The 23,965-nt window shown below is 43.5% G+C and overlaps 1 protein-coding gene across 1 annotated transcript in view; it reads right to left on the bottom strand.

Annotated features, from left to right (window-relative positions):
- The window catches only part of DSCAM (DS cell adhesion molecule), a 636,673-nt gene that overhangs the window by 533,765 nt on the left and 78,943 nt on the right, over positions 1-23,965 (bottom strand). The gene's annotated exons all lie outside the window — the stretch shown is intronic.

The following is a 23,965-nucleotide window of genomic DNA, read 5'->3' as shown; positions in this document are numbered from 1 at the left end:
CAGCCACCTATGTCCTAACCTTGCCCAGAAAGCTGGGGTTTGCCACTGAAGGCTGAAGGTGCCCAGGGCCATCGGCCCCATCTACAACACTGTGGACGAGCCTAGGGTATTTCTTCCAAGAAGCAGGTAAACTGATCTCATTTGCACAAAGGCCACTTAACTATGTTTTGCCTGAATAGTCAGGTTTTTTATTCTTCCCTCAAAGATCTCTGTTGTGGGTGTTGATAGTCCTATTTTCTGCAGCTTTGCTTAATATATAGTGTTTCCTTTATCCCTCCTACCTCAATGCCCCACTCATATTTCAGGCTGGGACCTACTCCTAATTTAGAGCTCTCTTTCCCCCTTTTGCCAACTTCTATTATGAATCTACCTTTGCCACCTAGCTTAGTGTATCCCAAGGTTCTCTTTACCATGCCACAGTCGCAGAGCTCCAGGGAAAAGCAACCTGGTCTCATCTATCCAGGCAGAGGAGAACAGAGCTCCATATCCACACATGCTGCAAATGGCTTTTCCAGTCTACCTGAATCATTACCAGCTAGAAGCAGTGGTCATTGGGACTTGGACATGAGCTGCAATGTATAGAATGGTGACAACAATTCCAGTGCCATGCGGACTTTTCCTGGATGTGTACTTTTCTTGGACTCCTGCTCCCTGTGACAGCTCCTAACAGACTGAACTGTGATTGCGTTGCATTTTTCAGGGATTTGGCATGGTGATGGGGCCAACTTGGACTTGGTGAACATGTTAAGGACACTACTCTTTTATGGATTCTTGCTGTATTGGCCACGAGTTTGCTTAAAGGTTTTTAATCACTGTAAAAAAAATAGAAGACTGGATAAAGAAGATGGAGCACATATACACCATGGTATACTATTCAGCTAGAAGAAATGATGACATCAGATCACTTACAACAGAATGGTGGAATCTTGATAACATTATGCGGAGTGAAATAAGCGAATCAGAAAAAACAAGAACTGCAGGATTCCATACATTGGTGGGACATAAAAGTGAGACTAAGAGACATGGACAGGAGTGTGGTGGTTACGGGGGGGTGGGGGAGGGAAGGAGGTAGAGGGGGGGAGGGGTACAAAGAAAACTGGATAGAGGGTGACGGAGGATGATCTCTCTTTGGGTGATGGGTATGCAACAGAACTAAATGACAAGATAACCTGGACATGTTTTCTTTGAATATATGTACCCTGATTTATTGATGTCACCCCATTAAAATAAAAATCTATTTATATATAAAAAAAAGAAACCTTAAACACTAATTCAAGAGAATATATGCACCCCTGTGTTCCTTGCAGCATTATTTACAATACTATAGCCAAGATCTGGAAACAGCCCACATGTCCATCAGTAGATGAGCAGGGGAAAAAAAGTTGTGGTACATATGTAATGTCATTTGCCAAGACTAGATAAGTCAGCATGCAGTCTCTCTATTCAAATTAATTCAAGGTTTCTTAGCTAAGTAGCCACTATGTACAATGCAGGTAGGACAAATTCTATTCCTCTCATATGGAACTTAGTGGGGAGAATAGCATGAGCTCCAAGGGTCCTCTCACAGCAGAATGATCTCTAGTTTCTGAGAGGGTGTGACTCTGTGACGTACTGAAAAGATCAAGCATGGCTATGCTGGAGATAAAAAATGCCTAGTTGAAAGGCTGTTGGACAGAATAAAACTGCATATTTAAGTTACACAGGGTGGGTGCCTAATATCTTTTATATCTGCATAAACAATCATGCACATGTGCACACACACACACTCTCCCACCACCCACCCCCAACTATTTGTCCCTGTGCATACCAAAGGGGCTTGTCTGCTACCTTCCAGAGCAGCGGTTCTCAGAGTGTGGTTTCCCAGACCAATAGCATCAGCCTTACCTGGGAGCTTGTTAGAAATGCATAACATAGCCCCAACCACAAACCTATGGAATCAGAAAACCTGTGTTTTAATGAGCTCTCCAAGTTATTATAATGTACACTTAAGTTGGAGAACCACTAGTCTAGACCAAGGGTTAGCTACCTGGCTGAACACTAGATTCATCTGGTATATTTCTAAAAAGAGTATATACCATGGCCCTACCCAGACTAAATAAGTCAGAATCTGCATGAATAGAGTTCAGGCCCAGAACTGCCATATTTCCCTATATATCATATAAGACACTCCCATATTTAAGACACACTTTAATTTGGGGGCCCAAAATTTGAAAAAAAAAATGTATTATGTAAAGTTATTGAACTCAAGTTTTATCTATCATAAAATTTATACAACTCTTCATCACTGTCAAAATTCCCATCCATTAGTTTGTCCTCATCTGTGTTTAATGATGAATCACTGTCTTCATATATTGCCCCGTCCTCAGTTCCATTTATGGCATTTGAAATGCCACACTTCTTAAATGACTTGACAGTGATCTCAATCTTGTTATTATCCTAGGATCTTTTCACCCAGGTACAAACTTCTTCTATAGTTGGTTTCTTTATTCTTCCTGCTGCTGTCAAATTGTTCCCAGAAGACTTCATCCATTGGTTCCATTCATGTCTTATGGCAACTTTGAAGAGTTTGTTAATGCTGACATCAAGTGGTTAGAGCTAGGATGTCAAGCCTCCAGGTTGGTGGCAAGTTTTGTTTTTTGCTCTGCAGCAATCTTCTTTGTGTTTTTTGTTATGGGTGCCCTGAACTGATCAAGCACCAAAAGGGCAGGTTTACGTAAGAGCCCACCTGGTCTCCTTCTCCAAACTTTCTCAAACCAGATCTTCATTCCATCCTGATCCATCCAACCCTTGTCATGAACATGGATAATCACTCCTTGAGGAATGTCTTCTATCAGCATTGTTTTGCATTTGAAAATCAGCACAGGAGGCAGTTTGGTTCCATCAGCACAACTGCTAGAACAACTGTATAATGGCTCTTTTCATGTCCACTTGTCTTCACAGCTACAGTTTTCACCCCCTTCTTATCAACAGTTCTCTTACTGGGGACATCAAATTGAAGGAAAACTTTGTCCATATTTGCAATCTGTCCCAACTCAAACTGATGTGTTTTTCTGACATTGAATGACAAAACGATGAAATTCAAGGACCTTCTGCTCATAGCTTTCAGGCATCTTTTGGGCAAGCCTGGTGCATGTATGTATGCTTAGTCCATACCATTTTGTGAACCTGAAGCACCAATTGTGTCCTCCTTTGAAATCAGTAACTTCTTTATCATCAGCAATTCTTCTTGCCTTATGATGCACCATCTTTGTGGACACAGGAATTCCAATTGCCCTTTGCTGTTCAATCCATATCTTCAATTCCCTCTCTAAATCAGGCCATTTTGCTGACTTGCCACTCATGGCTTTCTTCTGCTGTGGCATTTTCAGTAGGGTTTCTTCTTCCCGTAGCCAGTCTTGGATTGATTTCACAGTTGGAGGAGGTGCAAACTTATGTTCAGCAGCACGATTTCCATTCACTTTTGCAAACTGGATCACTTTTAACTTGAATTCAGCCCTGTGAGAAAATCTTTTCTGAGCCATTTCTGGGAAGAATGTGGCAAAATGTAACCTACCGTAATAAACTGGTAACAAGTGCAAAACAGTAAGCACAAAGACAAGTGCAAAAAAGCAGGAAATGCAAGTAAAAAAAAAAATCTACAACCCACTGTATAAGACACACCCAGTTTTTAGACCCCAAATTTTTCAGAAAAGAGTGCGTCTTATACATGGGGAAATATGGTATCTTTTTAAAGATCTCTCCCAGGTGACTCAAATGTGTAGCCAATGCTGACTAACCGCTGCTTTGGGTCCCACATTGAGGGGTTAATTAGTAGTTCTTGTATTGAACATTCTTCTCTTCATTCCTTTGTTCTCACAAATGCAAATGCCTAGTAATGCCAAGCACTGCAGTGGCAATGGGGATCTAAGATGGCCATGGGTTACACATTTCTAGAGTTGATAGTTGGGTGGGCATCATGAAAAGCCCACCATTTACAGCCACACAAGCTGTACACTACACAACCTCCAGTGGGTGCCCTTCACATCTCTGTACACATCCCGTACAGCCACACACAACATCTGAGCTTGAAGCCCAAGGAAAGCCTGGCACTTACAGATGTAGAATACATAAGTTTCAAGCCTCTGCTGTGGGCACTGCCAAAGACTTTACAGGAAGTCTCAATAGCACCAGTGAATTGATTTTGTATTATTCTGTTTTGTATAATTACTGCATTTATTAACTTCTAAGGGACACTATGGTTTATGACTTTGTTGAGCATGGTGGTTTTATTTTGTAATGAACTGTAACCAATATGTAGTATTTTCCTTTTGAAGTTACTTTATTCCTGCTGGGGTAGGCTAAATAACAGCCCCCTAAATATCCCGGCCTTAATTCCTGGAATCAGTGAATGTTTCCTTATATGGCAATAAGGACTTCACAGAGGTGATTAAGATAAAGATCTTGAGAATGGGAGATTATCTTGGATTATCTGGGTAGGCCATAAATGCAATTACAACTGTCCTTATAAGAGAGAGACCAAGGGATATTTGATACATGAGAAGGAAACAGTGTGACCACTGTTGACAAGATGCTACACTTCTGGCTTTAAAAATAGAAGGGGCTAGGAACCAAGGAATACAAGGAACAGAGCCCTAGAGTGGCAAAGATTAGAGACTGCTGTCTCCCTTATAGCCTCTGCAGGGACCATGATCCTCCTGACATTGACTTGGGTCCAGTGAAACTTATTTTGGACCTCTGAACTTCATAACCGTAAGAGACTAATGTGTGTTTGTGATTATTTGATACAGTAGCAGTATAAAACTGATATAGTTATGTGTACTCAAATTTTAAAAATTCAGAGAAATAGAGGTTTGGGAGAAAAGTTAAAAGCAAGTGAAATTATTGACCCCTCCCCTCTTTAGTTGGCCAGGCTCTGTGCTGGTTACTTTACACAGATTGCAACAATCATGTGAGAAAGGTGACAGCATCATCATCCATTATCATCATCATCAATAATACCCCCACCACCGTCTTTATCATCATCATAATCATCTTTGTCTTCTATCATTATCATCATCACCGTCTTTATCGTTATCATTATAATTATAATTATCACCATCACCATCACCACCACTATTTTGGTTTTAAAGATGAGAAAACTAAATTTAAAAAAAAGTTAAATAATGTCCCCCAAACCACTCACCTGGTAAGTAGTGGAGATTGAAACCCATGTATACTTGTCTCAAAAGTACAATTTCCAAAATATACTTTCCCCTAAACAAATTAACACTTACTATCTGAAAATGTTTTTTGCATTGAGTTCTAAAATTCTACTCCAATTAGAACATAGCAGTCTACCAGTTAATGATCTTATGGCCTAAAAGCAAAGTGGCCAAAGCCACCACTTCCAAAGAGCTACAGAGCAGATTTCCCCACTAGCAACCTGAGAAGAGCAGCCCATCCCAAACGTGAGTGTTGTAGGTGGTCCACAGACACAGTTTATACAGCAATTAACATGGTAAAATGCAACTGACTACACGCCATTCAATACCATCGTCCCCAAAAGAAACTGTTTTTGCATCATCCACTCCTGGAGGCCACACTGCTCCATCTGCATTGCCATTTCTGTACTTTTTCTCCACCCGGACATAACGAGATTGTCAGCCTACTAGAGAGGTAAAATTTCATCTCCCACCCAAAAAATGCAATGAGGGTTTGCTCAGATTGGAAAGAAAAAAATTCAATTTATATTAAAAAGTACAATCTTAGATGAAGAAAAATTATAAATTTTATTATAAATTAAATTTTATAAATGTTAACTCTATAATGCATAATTTTATAAATAAAATTTATTCATGGCACAAAAAGTTATTCAGAGACAATGATTTTATTTGGTCAAAACTTCTCAGTATTTCTCACAAGTTTTTGATCTGAGGAACTCTCCTAATCATCCCTCAAAATTTGTCATTGCATTTGTGATAGAGTCAAATTCCCTAAAACAATCAATCAACTGAAAGTAAAGTCCAACAAAAAAGAATAATTCTGGTGCTTTATACTTACATAGCAATTCCCATGTACCAGGCAATGTTCACAGTCTTCATAGACAGTAACTCTTTACTCTTCCCATTAGGAGCAGATACTTTAGTCATTCCTGTTTTGCAGATGAGGAAACCGAGGCACAAAGCTACCAGGAAGCAGAGCCAGAATTCTATCCTAAGCATACTGTCTCCAGAGCCTGTCTCTTTCAGCATAATGTTTCAAGCTCTCATCAAAATTCTAAGAGGACTTTAAGAGGAACTTGAATTTCTTACTTCAAAATTTACCCCAAAATCTAAAGAGGTGAGAAGAGCAAGAACTTGCCCTCCTAGAAAACAAGACTGATTATGAAACTCTGTTAATGAAGTCATTGCCGTGTTGGTATAGAAATAGATTAGCAGACTTCTAGAACAAATTAGAGTCCAGGGACCTGCACATATGTGGAAAAGTGGTATCCATAGGACAGAGATATAATGGGAAGAAAAAATGAAATAGTTCAATTAATGATTCTGGGGCTCTTTGTTATCTGGATGGAGGTAACTGAAATTTAATCCCTATCTCTCACCATACAGAAGTCAATTCTAGATGAATTAAGGCCTTAATGGAAAGAAAGGTAATACAAAATGATCTAGAGGGGAGGAAAAGGAAATCTTACAGTAGGAAAGCATTTTTTTTTTTTTTTGTATTTTTCTGAAGTGAGAAGCGGGAGGCAGAGAGACAGACTCCCATATGTGCCCTACTGGGATCCACCCGGCATGCCCACCGGGGGGTGATGCTCTGCCCATCTGAGGCATTGCTTGGTCGCAATCAGAACCATTCTAGCGCCTGAGGTGGAGGCCATGGAGCCATCCTCAGAGCCCGGGGCCAACTTTGCTCCAATGGAGCCTTGGCTGCAGGAGGGGAAGAGAGAGATAGAGAGAAAGTAAAGAGGAAAGGGTGGAGAAGCAAATGAGCGCTTCTCCTGTGTGTCCTGGATGTGAATCAAACCCAGGACATCCACATGCCAGGCCGACGCTCTACCACTGGGCCAACCAGCCAGGGCCGGAAAGCAGTTTTTAAGACACAAAACACTAATCAACAATTGTAAAATTAATCTACGGTCACCTATTAATCAAGAAAAACAACAGTAAGGTAAAATATCGTATATAAGCCACAAACTGGAAGATATTTATAGCTTTAGTAACAATATAACTTAAAAAGAATTAGCATAAAGAATGCATAATTACTCAAAAAACAAAACAAACCAAAAAAAACCCAAAAAAACAAGAGAAAAAAGATAAATCACTCAATTAATGCCCTGAGACTCTACCCACCCAACTTGCTGGTCCACCCAAGATGCTTCCCAGCAGCTTTTCATACAACTAACCTGTCTAGCTTATGCTATAGACTTTGCTAAAATCTTTCAAAGATTCACAAGCCCTAAGCAAGCAGTGTCTGGCCTCATCAACTTGTAACTCTTGCTAAGCAGCCCCAAGCCCATCACTAGTGGCAGTGGCCTCAGTTCATAGCTTAGCCTTTCCCAGGCATCCCTAAGCCAAGCATAAGTGGCAACAATCTGTAGATCACTTTGTAGCAACTACCACATAGCACTGGGCTAGGCACAGGCAGTGGTTGACCTTGGCCTATACCAGAGCACCCACCCAAGAGGTCTCAGAGCCAACACAGCTGGTGGTCAGCTTCAGACATATCAGAGCACCATCTACAACCTCCCCAAATGACACATCCAAACAGTGAACTTGATAGGCACCAGATCTACGCTAAAGTTCATTCTGCAATATGTATATTAGATAAAATAGACTTTAAAACAAGAGACAAAGAAGGACCCAGCAAATCCACTTCTGGGTATTTATCTGAAGAAACCCAAAACACTAATTTAAAAAAACATATTCATCCCAATGTTCACTGCAGCCTTATTTTACAATAGTCAAAATATGAAAACAACCTATATGTTCATAGATAGACGAATGGATAAATAAGAGTTGATATATATACACAATGGAATATGATTCAGCCATAAAAAAAGAATTAAATCTTCTATTTCAAACAACATGGATGGACCTAGAGGATATTATACTAAGTGAAATAAGTATGACAGAAAAAGACAAATACCATATAATTTCACTTATAAGTGAAATAAAAAAAGAAAATACATGAAAAAACAAAACAGAAATGAACACGTAGAACATTTTGATGGTTGCCAGATGGGAGGGGTGTTAGGGAGGATAAGTGATAAAAAAGAAGAGATTAAGATGTGAAAATTGCCAGTTATAAAAATAGTCATGGGCTGTAAAGTAGTACAACCATTATGGAGGAAAGTATGGTGGTTCCTCAAAAAACTGCAAATAGAACTACCTTATGACCCAGCAATCCCTCTACTGGGTATATACCCCAAAACCTCAGAAACATTGATACGTGAAGACACATGTAGCTCCATGTTCATTGCAGCACTGTTCACAGTGGCCAAGACATGGAAACAACCAAAAAGCCCTTCAATAGAAGACTGGATAAAGAAGATGTGGCACATATACACTATGGAATACTACTCAGCCATAAGAAATGATGACATCAGATCATTTACAGCAAAATGGTGGGATCTTGATAACATTATAAGGAGTGAAATAAGTAAATCAGAAAAAAACAAGAACTACATGATTCCATACATTGGTGGAACATAAAAATGAGACTAAGAGACATGGACAAGTGTGTGGTGGTTACCAGGGGTGGGGGGAGGGAGGACAGGGGGAGAGTTAGGGGGAGGGGGAGGGGCACAGAGAACTAGATAGAGGGTGGCGAAGGACAATCTGACTTTGGGCGAGGGGTATGCAACATAATTTAATGACAAGGTAACCTAGACATGTTTTCTTTGAATATATGTACCCTGATTTATTAATGTCATCCCATTACCATTAATAAAAATTTATTTAAAAAAAAAATAGTCATGGGGATGTAAACTACAGCATAGGAAACAGAGGCACTAATATTGTGTTAACTGCATATGGTATCAGATTGGTAGTAGACTTACCAGGATGATCACATCACAAGTTATATAAATATCTAATCACTATGTTGTACACCTGAAACTAACATATGTATATTGTTTGTCAACTGTAATTAAAAAATATAAAATTATTTAAAATAAAGACGCATGCTTCTGCTGCTAGTATATATTTGTACAAAACAAAAACCTGCGTACTATGCAAAAACCTATTAATCATGGAATATATTATTTACTAATTATGTATTCAAATCTATTTATCATCTATTTATTTATCTATGTATTTAACTGACCAGAGATATTATGGAGACATTTTTGCCTTTTTTCTTTCAAATCATCAAATTTTCCATTTATTCTAGATCATCCCTAACATCATATAAATACCTGAAATATTCAATATTAATTCTCCCCTCAAATCCTTCCATGACTCCACTTTTCCCTCCAGCTTTCTTCTCTTCCAATTTAAGCAGACTGTTGTCCCCACCACTCCACCAAAACCTGACAGAAGTCAGCAGTGACCCACATGTCACCCAGGCAAGGACACTGATACCAGTGTACATGCCTGGTTTACTTCCCTATGACAGGAAGATTCTTACTGCTCCTCCCGGTCTCCTTTGCTGGTTCCCTCCCATTCTGTCATTTCTAAAATTCGAAGCATTCCAGCATTTGGTGCCTGGACTCTTTCCCATCCCTACTTATACTCACTCCATTAACAATCATATCCATTCTGGAGGTTTTCAAGAGTATCTCCAGGCTGCCATCTCTCACATCTCTATTTCTAGTCCAGACCTCTGATCTCAAAGCTCTACACCCAGCTGCCTCCTTCCAGCTTCTCCAGGATGTTGTCTTAGCATCACAAACAACACTCCTCATGGTGCCTCTGGTCTTTCTCTCCATGACCATCAACCTCTCCTGTCTTTTCCCCCAGCTCCATGAGCAGCACCTCTGACAGCCTAATAGCTCAGCCTATAGCAATTTTACTTAAAACTAGAAGGCAACCGTCATTTTCTCTGTCACACCAAACTCAAATTAATCAGAAAATCCGAACACTCAACCTTTATATCTACTGGACGCATGCCCACCTTTCTCCCTGTCTGTATCATCGGTCATGAGCGGTCCTGCAATGACCCCTATCTGGTCAGGTAGCTCCCTGCCCTGCCTCTATTAGGTCTACTTTCCACCACAGTGACCAGAGAAACCTTGCCACATAATGAGTCATATAATGTCACTCTGTTCAAACACCTTCAGTGACTTCAGTCTCCCCTTCCTCTCTGTTCTCATCAACTACTGCATTGCCTGGCTTACCTGGCTCTTGTCACAGTGGCCTCCTTATGGTACTTGAAACACACCAGACCCCAGGCCACAGTAGGGCACTGGCACTGGCTGTTCACTCTGCCTGGGAAGTCCCCCCCCCAAACCTACCTCCCACACACACCTCCATGACTCTTCCTCACCTCCTCCAGGTATTCACCCGAGTGTCCCCTTCTTAGCCTCCCTCTCTGAAATTCCACATCTTCCCTAACCTTACTCTTCCCTTAACATTACTTTTCTTTGCTGCTTCATTCTTCTCTGTACCCCAGTTATAATACAGCAGACTATTAATCTTCTTTATTGGCCCCTCTCATTCACAACAATTTAGGTACCTTAGGGTATGGGGTTTCCCTGTTTTGTTCATTCTATATCCCCAGCAACTAGAATCAGTGCCTGACACACAGTAATTCCCCCTCCCTGAATTTTCTGTTGAATGGATGAACAAACTGTGCACAAAGCCAGTCCCAAATGAACACCTCCTCTGTGGTTCTAATTACATAAAGTTCATGAGCACACGCATCTTAGCAAGGCTACAGACACACATGGCACAACCACAAAGAATAGCAAGAATTGACTGACATCGAATTCAGGAGAAGGGGTCCCTCTAGGGAAGGGGACATGATTAGAGCAGAAACTCAAGAGAATTTTCAAGGACACTCTTCAGTTTCTTAAATTAGACAAGGATTCTCTACATGCTTATATTTTGTTAGTTGCATTTTAAAAAGACAAGAAAAATCACTAGAGCACATCAGACCACATCACCTCTCCAGATTCCAATATTCCTAATATAAATGGTTCCACCATCATTCTGGTGTTCTGTTCTATTTACCGGGCTGTATTACAAACTCACTGTGCAGCAAAATCAGGCTATTCTTTTTAGCTCTGGAGCCAAAATGCATGACAAACTCATCTCAAGAGAGTGACCCCCAAGAACAGTCAAGGGAAGGAGAAGGTGAAGATTATCCCTTATTTTGCATCTCCCAGCAGCACTTTGTACATGGCAATGATGAAACAATTACTGATTCATTACACAAACCCCAGGGTTTTCCTTGGTAGCATAAGGGTCTGTACTCTTAAGAGAGTGGGCTCCCAAAGGTTTGCTTTGTCAAGAATGGGTGGCTGCTTCCTTTCTGCTCCGTCCCTCGTTTTCTAAAAGGCCAGCCCAGCATGCCTTTTTGCCTTGAGAGCAGGTGGGTCCCTCTTCGCCCACACACAGGTCCTCAACATGCTCCCACAGCTGAAAACTGTGCCATAAGTCAGAGATGCCACTAAATGTTCTTTCTTTCTTGGGAAAATTACCTGTGGTTCTACTTATCTCTGGCAATCTGAACTAATATGTGGGAAGACATGCAGTTAATTTAAAATATCCTTATAGCACCGGATGAGAACACAGATGTTCAAAGGAAGCCCTGTGGATAAAGCTCAAGAAAATAAATAAATGCATGAATGTAGGAAGGAGGAAACAAAGGACAGAAGGGAGGAGGGAAGGAGGAAGGGAGGGAGGAAAGAGAGGAAGGAGGGGGAGTGGGGAGCAGGAAAGCAGGAAAGGAGGGAAGAAGGGAAGAAAGGAAGGAGGGAGGGAGAAGGGGGAAAAGAAGGTGTCTTGTTCACTAGTATAGGCTCAACAATTATTACATAATATACACTCAAAAAATATCTGTCAAATGAATGAAGAAAATAATAGATGTCAGACATACTGAAGACAATACGACCCCAAATCTCTAACACCTTGTCAGGTATGCTACACCTGAGCCCACACAATCAGCCCTTCAGCTCCCACTACGAAAGATTTGCTTCTGTCTCTTGCCAACCTATCTATGCTCCTGCCCCATGGCAGCTGTTTGAGAACACACTATTTCATTTAATTATTATATGTTTTGGGAGAGTATCTACAAGATTCCATCTTAGTTAGTGATCCAGGAGGTTTTCCTTGGTCTTCTGGGTCCCAGAAAATGATGTTACTCCACAGAGAATTTGGTTATACATTGCGAGTTCAATGTGGTGACATCAAGCCCTGTACCTCCGGGTTACAGAGAACCTTGGTCTTGTCCAAACCTCCCATAGCTCCGCTGCAGTTCTTTCTCCTCCAGAGCTGTGCTGTCCAATATGGCAGGCACCAGCCACATGTGGCTATTAAATTCAAATTCATCAAAATTAAATGAAATTAATCATTCCAATCCTTGGTCATTCTGAACACATTTCAAGGGCTCAGTAGTCACATCTGCCCAGTGGATGCTCAGGATAAGCCAGCTAAAAATTCTTGAAATTATAGAAAGAGATAAAATAATTTAATAAGGATTAGGAGATTAAAAAATGACATGAATAATAGTTTAAAAATAAAAATTATATATAAAATTACATTTAATGGGGCTAGATCCTCCACTTAAAGATGAAACAACAAATTTATACAAAGAGTAAGCAGATAAAACTGACACTCTTTAGACCTGTATCATGCTGAATTTAAAGCAAATGCATTGACCAAGAAATAAACTAATCCATTTACAAACTAACTGGATGGTTAGGTGCACATTACTATCAGCGTAGCCTTAGGTGGCACTTTCAACTAATGGTAGTAATTGCTTTTAAATAACCTTAAGATGAGTACAGTCACCTTAAATATCCTATTTAACTCCCTTTTCTATTGTAGAAATTACACTTTAGATCAGGCTAATGGACACACACCTAGTATGCCTTAAAAAGGACAACTGGAAGAGTCAGAAGTAAAAAGTTTAAGATCAACTTTGTTCCATGAATTAAGACAAAAACCTGAACAGTCCTTTGAGCAAAGCCAGCCTCAGTCATTGTTCCTGGTTCAGCAGCTTATGATGTTAAAATTTATGACAGAGACTTCAACCTGGGCAGAAATTAAAGGATCTCTGGGAGGAGCTCTCACATTCTCAAGTCATTGTGAGATACCCCCTCCCCAACCCCTCCAGGATAAGCTCTATGTTTGCAACAGAGCTCTGTGGTTATCCCAGCTCCTCCTCTGAACTCCCCCCACCCTCTGTAAAGCACCTCCTCCATCTTGTCCATTCAGTTCCTGCACATGGCTCCCCATGTCTGCGTGTATCGGATTGCAATCCTTTCTTTTTTCTGAATTAATTATTTTGGTGATAGAATACCTAGTCATCTTTTGTTTTACAGTTGACCACTACCTTGAGCTTGCCACTTTAATTTCTCTGTACTTCAAATTTCCCTCGAAAAATTGGAGGGGGTTGTGCAAGTGCTTGACATTTCTCACAGCTCCTGTGGGCAGTGAAGCTATGAACATGGCAGTGACTAAAATGGGGGAGAAATAACAACAGAGTCTGCTCAGTTCAGTTGGTGGGACAGACATCTTCACCACACCGAACACCTTGGGGCCACCCTTCTGGTGACCTGTGACTAGGAAAGTCCTGCCCTCCTGACTTCATCACCACCCCCTGCAGGCACAGGACACAGGACCAGGAACAAACGCCACAGCAGAGTCCTCACCAGTGCCACTTCTCCAATCCAGTCTCCACTCCTCTAACAGGCATTTTCTGGAAACACTTGCCATGCAAGCAATGCTTCTGACTACCTCTGTCTACCTCTGGTTTCTCTCAGAAGGAGACCCGATACAGAGGCTCAGGTGAAAGTAGTTTATTTTAGGAGGTGATTTCAGAAAACATAGGCAAGGAAGGGGGAAAATAAGATGGGAGACGGAAGATGGCCAATGGAGGGTGAGCTATCAGGCAAGTCACCAGTATGAACAAAGATAGCTTAACTGTTGGGACACTTGCAGAGCCAGTGACAACCACACACCTCAGCCTGCCTGAGAAGCTCAGGTCTGTATCACCCACTCCCAGCAGTCACTAGTTGAGGGCTGCTCCCAGGAATCAATGCCCAGACACCTCTGTCTTCCAGGAAGAGCCCTGGCAATATGCTGCCTCTGTCCGCTGCTCCGAGTCTGACTACCTGCTGGAACTACTAAGAATGAGAAGGTCTGGGCCCCAACCACATCTGCTACAGAACCAGGCATTTTTGTCTCTTTGCTGCCCTGTGGCTACTTCACACACCATGTTGGCAGCAGCCAGAACGTCAGAGAGAACACATACAGCCTAGAATTCCATCCCTTGTGTCCAGGGTAAGTGTTCAGTCTGAAAGACAAGCTTTATGGGTGGCTGAGAGGAAAAAGGATTTTCTAATTTCCAGCATTCTCCTCCTGTATTAAAGGCAAGTGCAGTTTGGAGGTCTGATGATGGAGTCTGGCTTTACAGCATGATGGGGGGGAACCGAGGGTGTGACATCGAGGCCGAGTTCCGGCAACATGGAGAGATGAGGCAGGATGAGACAGGAAGCTGCTGCCTAGGCTCTCGGGAGGGATCTTTGTGTTGCAGGAAGACTGGTAGGAGATGTAGAAACTCTGCATGGGCCGGGGGGAGGCCATGAGGAGAGGGAAGCCCTCCCACCCCGAGAGGCCGCAGCAGGATGGAAATGGCACAGCAGGGAAGAGGCAGCACCACAGTCACCCACAGCCTTGGTGTGGTGGGCCGGGCCAGGATCCCCACGCACACAAGCACTTCACACATTAGCTGACAGTTCAGGAACGAAACGATGCATTAATGAAAACAGAGAGCATTTACTTAGCAATGGCAATGTGTTAGGTCCTGTGCTAAATGCTTTATATATTTTAACTCATTTCATCCTGACCACCCACATTGCTAGAAAGGAATTTTTATTGCCATTTCATAGGTAAGGAAACTGAGACACGGGAAGCTTGACTGAAGGTCACACAATGTGTGTCTGAGAGCTGGAATTGCAACCCAAGTGATGCAGCTCGTAAGCCTGTGCAATTAATCTCTAGAATATTCCATAGCTCTGTAAGAAAAGTTATCAACCATGTAGTAATATATATACATTTTTACTCTATTACATATATGAGTGTTCATATCATTCAACTTCCATAGTAGATTATATATTTTGAGAAATGGCTATAATGCACTCTCCTGTCCCATGTGTGATGTGTCTGTTGCTCCTCCCATGAAGAGATGAGTCCGCTTCTCAGGCCCACGAATCTAGGCATGCCTATGTGACTCTCTATAGCCAATACGATATCGGCAGATGTGAGGCAAGCAGAAGGCTGAAAAGTGCTTTGGCATTGGGACTTGCTGGAGACTAGGCGACCACCATGTGGATGTACTGGGCTAGCCCCCTGGGGCATAGGAATGCGTGTAGGGCTCAGCTGTCCAGCCATCCCAACTACAGCCCAGACATGTAATAGAGTTCACCTCCCACAGAGCCTGCCTGCACACGGACAACTCCTGGCCAGCCCACAGAATCAGGAGACATCACAATATTCACTGCTTTTAGCACGAAGTCCTGGCATGATTGGTTCCATGACAACAAACATCTGATACATCTCTGACACTTCCCAGTGACCCCACAATCTGGCCTCAGCCTGGCATTCCAGGCACTAAGGGACACAAGAGCCTTCTCTGCTGCCTTCAGCACAGAGCTGGCCCTCTTCTCGGGTGGCTGAGCTTACTGTTGTGGTTGGTGGACCCCAGAGCACTTATTAAATTAGCATGAGAACTAGCCAACTCTGGCTCAAATACAAGTGGTCAAAGTTAAACCCATAACCCCCTGCCCACTACCTCTGAGATGGCTACCTGGTGGCTGTTGGTAAGCCCCCTGGGTGGGCCTCTGCTTTCAGGACCCCTATCCCCTCTCCCACCCTCCTTCCAGCACTGTTGCCCCAGATAGAAATCCAGCTGTTACTCCATCCCCACGGGGATGGAGGGGGTGGTAAGCAGCGCATTCGCCTTCCGGAGCCCCACTAATGAATCAGGCTGGGCATTTGAAACTTTCATGCACTCTTTCTGTTGGTCCTTGCTCCAATTATTACAGGATGGTTCCCACTTCTCAGGTAAGAAAGTCAAGGCTGAGAGATTTGCTACCTGGCCAGCCCTACCCTAGACCACAGAGGCCCTGATCGCAGGCCAAGCACGAAGGGTAAAAGTGCCACTTACAAAAGCTCAAAGCAGAGCTGCTTGGCCATATTAATGTAGACAAGAGCCAGGGAAGTCACTGTAGCTGTGAGAAATTTTCCTTTTGGACAAATCTTCCTCAAGTCTCCACTGGCCTATGCTTTGCCTGTCCATCCCCTGTTCCTGGGAAACTGTTCTTGTCCCCAAACAGTCCTTCCCACCCAACCGTTCATCCTTCTGGGGCTGGAGCTGCAGCTTAATCAGGACAGGGTCCTACAAGACACCTTGCTGGGAGTCACCAATTCACACCTCGCAGTATGCGTGTGCGTGTGCCTGTGTATACATTAGAAAGAGAGACAGGCAGACACTGCAGAGCCTCAACTCAGTTTCAAAAGGGATGGAAGGACTTACAACCCTGAGATCCCTGGATCACAGCCAGGCGGTGTTCATCTCATCTTTCTCCACGTATGACATAGCGATCACTGTTAAATTTCTACCATCCTGCCCTGAATGCCTCCATCCCACCTGTAACCAGGTAACTCCCTACGGAACCTGCTGGCTTGGCATCTGAACTGAATGGAACCTTGGTGCGGGGCTTGGAAATTGCTAGTGACTCCACTACAACCAGGGGACTTTCTCATTCTCTACTCTGCAAGTGCAGCTTTGGCTGCTCCAAGCCCACAGCTTGATACCTGCACTAGTTTCCTATGGCTGTTATAACAAATCATCACAAACTTAGTGACTTACAATAACATACATGTGTTATCTTAGAGTTCTAGAGGTCAGAGCCCAGATGAGTTCTTTCCAAACACTATATTTGGAGTGACTATGTTCCCTTGTCTAATCCAGCTTCTACAGCAGGGGTAGGGAACCTATGGCTGGTGAGCCAGATGTGGCTTTTTTGATGGCTGCATCTGGCTCGCAGACAAATCTTTAATAAAAAAATAATAACCTTAAAAATATAAAACATTCTCATGTATTACAATCCATTCATTTTCTACCGCTTATGTTCATGGTTGCAGGTGGCTAGAGCCAATCACAGCTGTCCTCTGAGACAACACCAAATTTTTATTGGATAATGCGTAATGTACATGGGTCATTGTATGGCTCTCACAGAATTACATTTTAAAATATGTGGCGTTCATGGCTCTCTCAGCCAAAAAGTTTCCCAACCCCTGTTCTAGAGGCTGTGTGTAGTCTGAAGCTCGTGGACTCTGCCTCCATCTCTCTCATCTACCTCTCTCACTCTCTCTGTCCCTCTTCTTCCCTTGTGCTCTCCTCATATAAATCTCCTGATGGTGACCCTGGGCCCACCCAGATAACCCAGACAATCTCTCATCTCAAGATCCTTAACTTAATCACACCTGCAAAATGGTCCCTTTTGCCACCTAAGGTAGCATATTCACCAGTTTCAGGATTAGGACGAGGACATCTCTGGGTGAATCATTGTCCAGAGATGAGGATATAGACATTCTAGGAGTCCATTATTCAGCCTACAACAATGCCCACACTTGCCATGACTCACAAAGGGCTGTGCAGACCTATAGGGGAGAAGCTATGTCTTCTAAAGCTTAGTATCTCACAGGGCTTGTCCTTGATGGATTCTTGACATGTAATTCTTAGATAGACAGACAGTGTTGTGGACTTAACTGTGTCCCCTCAAAATTCATATATTAAAGTCCTAACCCCATTAACTCAAAATATGACCTTATTTGGTGATAGGATCTTTAACAGAAGTAAAATGAGGTCATTAAGGTGGGCTCCAGTACAAAATGCCTGGTGTCCTCATAAAAAGGGAAAATTTAGGCACATATACACCTTCCCAGCCCTTGGGAGGAACCATCCCCGGGGCTGTGTTACTTACCACCCAGTTCATGGTGCCTGTTACAAGAGCCTCAGCAAACTGATACAGATAAAAATGATATGAACCCACATAAATAGGGTCCTGGTACATTAAAATTAATATTTTTTTAAATGAACTTACAAGAAATTTCAAAATGTTTGATTCTAATTGTTTGGATAAGAAGAGGGCTTAGGGCATCAGTTTCTGAGTCACTGACTTCTCAGGATGCATTAAAGCAGTGGCCCCAACCTTTCTGGGCCACAGACAGGTTTAATGTCAGAAAATATTTTCACAGACCGGCCTTTAGGGTGGGACGGATAAATATATCACGTGACCGAGCCAAGCGTCAAGAGTTAGTCTTAGATGGAGGTAACAAAGGGAATCTGGTCATTTTTTAAAAATTAAACATCATTCAGACTTAAATATAAATAAAACGGAAATAATCTAAGTTATTTATTCTTTCTCTGCAGACCGGTACCAAATGGCCCACGGACTGGTACCGGTCTGCGGCCCGGGGGTTGGGGACCACTGCATTAAAGCACAAATGGGCAGGGCAGCCGCCACACCCCCAGTGAGGTGTTCTGAGACAGGCAGAGAGTGCTGTTCCTGGAACCCCGACTTCTCCTAGCCTGGAGGCTGCCAGGCCCCATCCTGCTCACCCTGCCACCTCTGTGGGACCTCCTGGACTTCACTGGGTCACAGATCAGGCACCAGGTATAGCTCTCCCTGCAGCCCATAGCTCTGTGTACACCCTCTGCACCTTTATTACGAGATGTTTATTCTTCAGGGTGTCTGTGGCCACAAATGGTAACCTCCAGTTAAGAACAACAAAAGAACTGTCCCCTGAGAAAGGAATCCAAGGCACTAGAGAAGCAGAGGAGAAGGATTTGGAGGCATCAAGTCAAATGCTCCCCCACACAAGACCTGCCTTGACACCTTGTGAGAGCTGCGAGAAGGGGTTTTCTCTGGAAGTAACTAGTCCCGGGCCATTTTGCTATAAATAGGTTCAGTACCTGCTGGACCCCCCCCCCCCCATAGGTGTTCATCTGTTTTGATGTCCATGACCAAAGCCGAACCTTCTCCTGGCACGCCAACGTGTGTTACTAAGGACAGCAGACGCTCAACATCTCTGGCCCTTTGTTTCTTCCTTCTCCAGATGCCCCTCGGTCTGTCTTCCACACCATGGTCAACGGTGGGGAAAATAATTAGCTTCCCCTACCCTGCGCTAATTACACGGCCTCATTTGCCCCATGCCAGGCCCATGCTTGGCAGCCAAACCTCCACCCTGCTCCCTGGACCCACGGGAGGCAGACAGCCAGCGCCCCAGTGACAGCTGGCAAGCCAGCCTCTGGGAATAAAACATTTTAGCACTTCATAAATTTCTAACAAGGTTTCAAATTGCCGCCGTCTCCCTCCTCTCGACTCTGTCAACGAGCAAAAGGATTGGGGAAAAGGCTTATTAAACCTGCAGTGGGAAAGTGCTACTGGTGAGATTGCTACTTATTAAAAATAATGAACTGTTAGGGCCAAATTGCAGAGTAAGGATAGGCTTCCCATTTCCCCCACTGAGCAAACTACAAACTCTATTCTTCCCATTTTGCATGTACTTGGTAGAGATGGGTACATACACCAAAGCACCGAGCACATCTCAGAGCAGGTTATCTGATGCGTGACATTCTCAAACCTAATGGAAGATGGCATAAACTACACACTGAGAGACTATATGACAATACTGAATATGAACATTAAGGTTTGATGTCATTTCTAAAGTAGGTCATTTCAAACTCTTTCTCTGTATGATTTTTTTTTTCTGTGAGACAGTGATTGCTGGTGATGAATGAAATGAAGAGAGAGAAAGCCCCGAACATCTCACCCCAGTGACTGCTTTCTAATTTTGATGGCCGTCGCTGATTTTTAAAAATAACAACAAAAATAACAGCCTCTTATTTTGTGGCTCTGTGTTTGAAAAGATAAAGTGCTGGACTAGGACTATGTGGGATTATGGGCGGGGGGGTAGTGGAGGAAAAGAAAAAGATGAGACACAAATGGGTCTTTCCATCCACTACATGTACTAGAAAGGGGCGGGGCCGGAGACACGCACACTGCCGGATGGGAAAACAGTCACGGGAGTGAAGTGCAGCACAGGGAATGCAGCCAATAATGCTGTGATCTCTGCGGAAGGTATTAGATGGGCACTAGGCTTACCGGGGGGATCACTTTGGAAGTTATATAACTGTTTAATCATTATGTTGCACACCTGAAACTAATATAATGTTGGGTATCAATTGTAATTAAAACATTTAAAAAATTTTAAAACACACACACACATACACACACACACAAACACACACACACACACACACACACACACACACACACACACACGTCAGCAGCCCAGTGCGAGATGGCAGAGGTGAGTTTAGAAAAATAAAAGAGAGAATGTGGAAGACTTTTACTCTGAAAAGAGCGACATTCCTGGCTCTGTGAGTGCAAGGAAGTGACCATAGCTACCTTCAGCCAGTAGGGGTATCTCAGGCAACTATTCAGCCTGAAATAACGGGGATCGAATTAGACATGTGACTCAATGGGGCAAAACGAGAGCACTGACAGATCCCACCAGAAACATGGGGTCCACATCCCTTTGAACAAGGACTCCTCGAGGCCTGCTTTCTTTCTCAGCCTGATCAGGGTGACCTTTAGGATGACATATGCAAGTAAGCTTCCACAGCCAGGATGGGAGGAAAGAGCGTGTACCCTGTGTGTGTCCGGGAACAGAAGCCACCCCCTTTAAATGCACCAGCCTCTCTGACATTCAGAGCAGCGGCCTTAGCACTGGACAGCTCACCACAGCTCCTAACTGAATTTCAGATGCAAACCTCACTTGGTATTAATTCCAGCCCAGCTAATATTTGGTCCTGGGCATCACAGCAAATTGACGAGAGGAACTGCCAGTTCTGCAGATGGCGGCCCCATGTGACATTTGGGATCTTTTGAGCTGTATTACCTATGATCTAGCATGGCCAGTTCGCCAGTTATGTGTTTTGGTTCTCTCTCTCTCTCTCTCTTTCTGTCTCTCTTCACTAAAGGATATATTCCATGTTATTTTCCTTGCAAATGCAGAGGTTTGGTGCCAGTGTCAAAGAGAAAGAAAAAATACTTAAACCAAGAATACTTGAAAATGACTTATAAAACATTCCAACATTGACAAATAATGGCGAACAATGGAAATGTGGATTTTAGAAATTCATCCACGCTTTAGCACAGAAGCTATAACTTCACTAAAGAAAACAGTTACCCACACCCACTCTGTTCCCCAACATTGAGGCTCTGGGCTGCTAAAGGGGACCTACCCACCTGTCCCATTACTTTACAGTGACACTGCCTTTGGGGACTGTGGTGTGATCATTTGAGAACAGCATCCTAACATACAGGGGTGGGCAAAAGTAGGTTTACAGTTGTTCGTATAGAAAGAGACACGTAGGTTGTGATTATTATACAGTCGCTTTATTAACTCTGTCTCGTGAGCTCACAGCTGTGAGCCTACTTTTGCCCACCCTGTATATTCACCCTGCATTTTTATGCATGTGCCCAAGTGACTTTATGGGCACTGTCTGATCTAATAATGCTTGTCCTAGTCACATCTTGTCTTCCACCAATAGAAACTACTGTTTTCTTCCCATCCCAGGAATTCCTGCAGGCATAACTGGTGAGGACAAGACTAGTGACCAGCCAATATCTGGGCCTAACGAATAAATTCAGACTCAAGTTCATTCTCATCATACACCGTTTCCATTTCCAGGTGTTTGCTAGGTTCAGTGAACATCACGGGACAGTCTTTCCTGGGTAAATGTAGCAATCGTCAGCTTTTAGAAATATTGATTCACTTTGATCACCCATTCTGGAAGTATTTCAAGGGGAAGGCAGGTTTCCCAAGGAACATGTTAATTGTGATCAGAGAGATGCCAGCAATTACCAGGGACAGATGTTAAACACTAGACCAGGGGTCCCCAAACTACGGCCCACAGCCCGCATGTGGCCCCCTGAAGCCATTTATCCGGACCCCGCTGCACTTCCGGAAGGGGCACCTCTTTCATTGGTGGTCAGTGAGAGGAGCACATATCACTTGTTACGGCTAGCAGTGACAAATATGGAACCGGATATTGACCATCTCATTAGCCAAAAGCAGGCCCATAGTTCCCATTGAAATAGTGGTCAGTTTGTTGATTTAAATTTACTTGTTCTTTTTTTTTTCTTTTTTTTTTTGTATTTTTCTGATGTTGGAAATGGGGAGGCAGTCAGACAGACTCCCGCATGCGCCCGACCGGGATCTACCCCGGCAAGCCCACTAGGGGGCGATGCTCTGCCCATCTGGGGCATTGCTCTGTTGCAACCAGAGCCATTCTAGCGCCTGGGGCAGAGGCCATAGAGCCATCCCCAGTGCCCGGGGCCAACTTTGCTCCAATGGAGCCTCAGCTGCGGGAGGGGAAGAGAGAGACAGAGAGGAAAGAGAGGGGGAGGGGTGGAGAAGCAGATGGGTGCTTCTCCTCTGTGCCCTGGCCGGGAATTGAACCCGGGACTCCTGCACGCCAGGCCGACGCTCTATCACTGAGCCAACTGGCCAGGGCCTAAATTTACTTGTTCTTTATTTTAAATATTGTATTTGTTCCCGTTTTGTTTTTTTACTTTAAAATAAGATACGTGCAGTGTGCATAGGGATTTGTTCTTAGTTTTTTTTATAGTCTGGCCCTTCAACAGTCTGAGGGACAGTGAACTGGCCCCCTGTGTAAAAAGTTTGGGGACCCCTGCACTAGACCATGGGCAAGTGTATGGATGGTGGAGCTTATGGAGAAGGAGAAAACCACTGCTTTTCCTTTCAAAAGGAAAGTAGAGGTCAATGAGAAATATGGCTGAAGTTTTTCCGAAAGGGGAGGTTATCAGAAGGATTGATATTAAATATGGTAGGTAAAGACCTCCTTTGATGACAGGGGAAGTCATTTGGGGGCTAAAAAATCTCTAGAAGGCAGTAGGGGGTGTTTGCTTGTAATGACTCACTTAAGTCTACATACAGGGGTCCCCAAACTTTTTACACAGGGGGCCAGTTCACTGTCCCTCAGACCATTGGAAGGCCGCCTCATACAGTGCTCCTCTCACTGACCACCAATGAAAGAGGTGCCCCCTCCGGAAGTGCAGCGGGGGGGGGGGGATAAATGGCCTCAGGGGGCCGCATGCGGCCCACGGGCGGTAGTTTGGGGATACCTGTGAGGCTCACGGGTCCTTCCCTATCCTCTGCCACCTCCACTAAGGCTCTGAGTGGCTGTGATCAAAGCCAGATACCACACACACACACACACACACACACACACACACACGGAACGTTCCAAAAAAAGGGAGCATTTACTTCTCTGTGATAAATTACTTGTTCCCCCAATCATTTGAATTTTCAAAGCAGTCTTCTAGAAAAGATGGTGAAGCATTGTCAACACTCAGATTCTAGAGGAGGTAAGCCCTGCACTCAGGCACACCAGGTGAGTTTACCAGCACCCGGTGTCAGGTAGCATCATGGTGAGAACCCCACCGAGAGCTTGAGTCCTAGGCCAGCTCTCCTTCCACTACCCTGGAGAAGAGGGGGTCTCACGGCTTTGCCTGGTTCAGCAACATAGCACTTTGAGTTCTCCCCCAAGTCAGACTGAAGATCATCCTCTAAATGATATCCATTATCTTCCTAAAAATAAAAGGGAATTATTACATACTGGTCTTCATTCTCCACCCCCCAAAACAAAATAGATCATGACCTTTAATATTTTAAAAGACTTGTTTTCCTAATTTTTTTCAGTTTCCCCTCCTAGTTACTGA

This window comes from Saccopteryx leptura, chromosome 2 (assembly GCF_036850995.1).
Source record: "Saccopteryx leptura isolate mSacLep1 chromosome 2, mSacLep1_pri_phased_curated, whole genome shotgun sequence".
NCBI lineage: Eukaryota > Metazoa > Chordata > Mammalia > Chiroptera > Emballonuridae > Saccopteryx > Saccopteryx leptura.
Note: the sequence above shows the minus strand (reverse complement) of the source record. Positions and strands in the feature narration are given on the sequence as shown.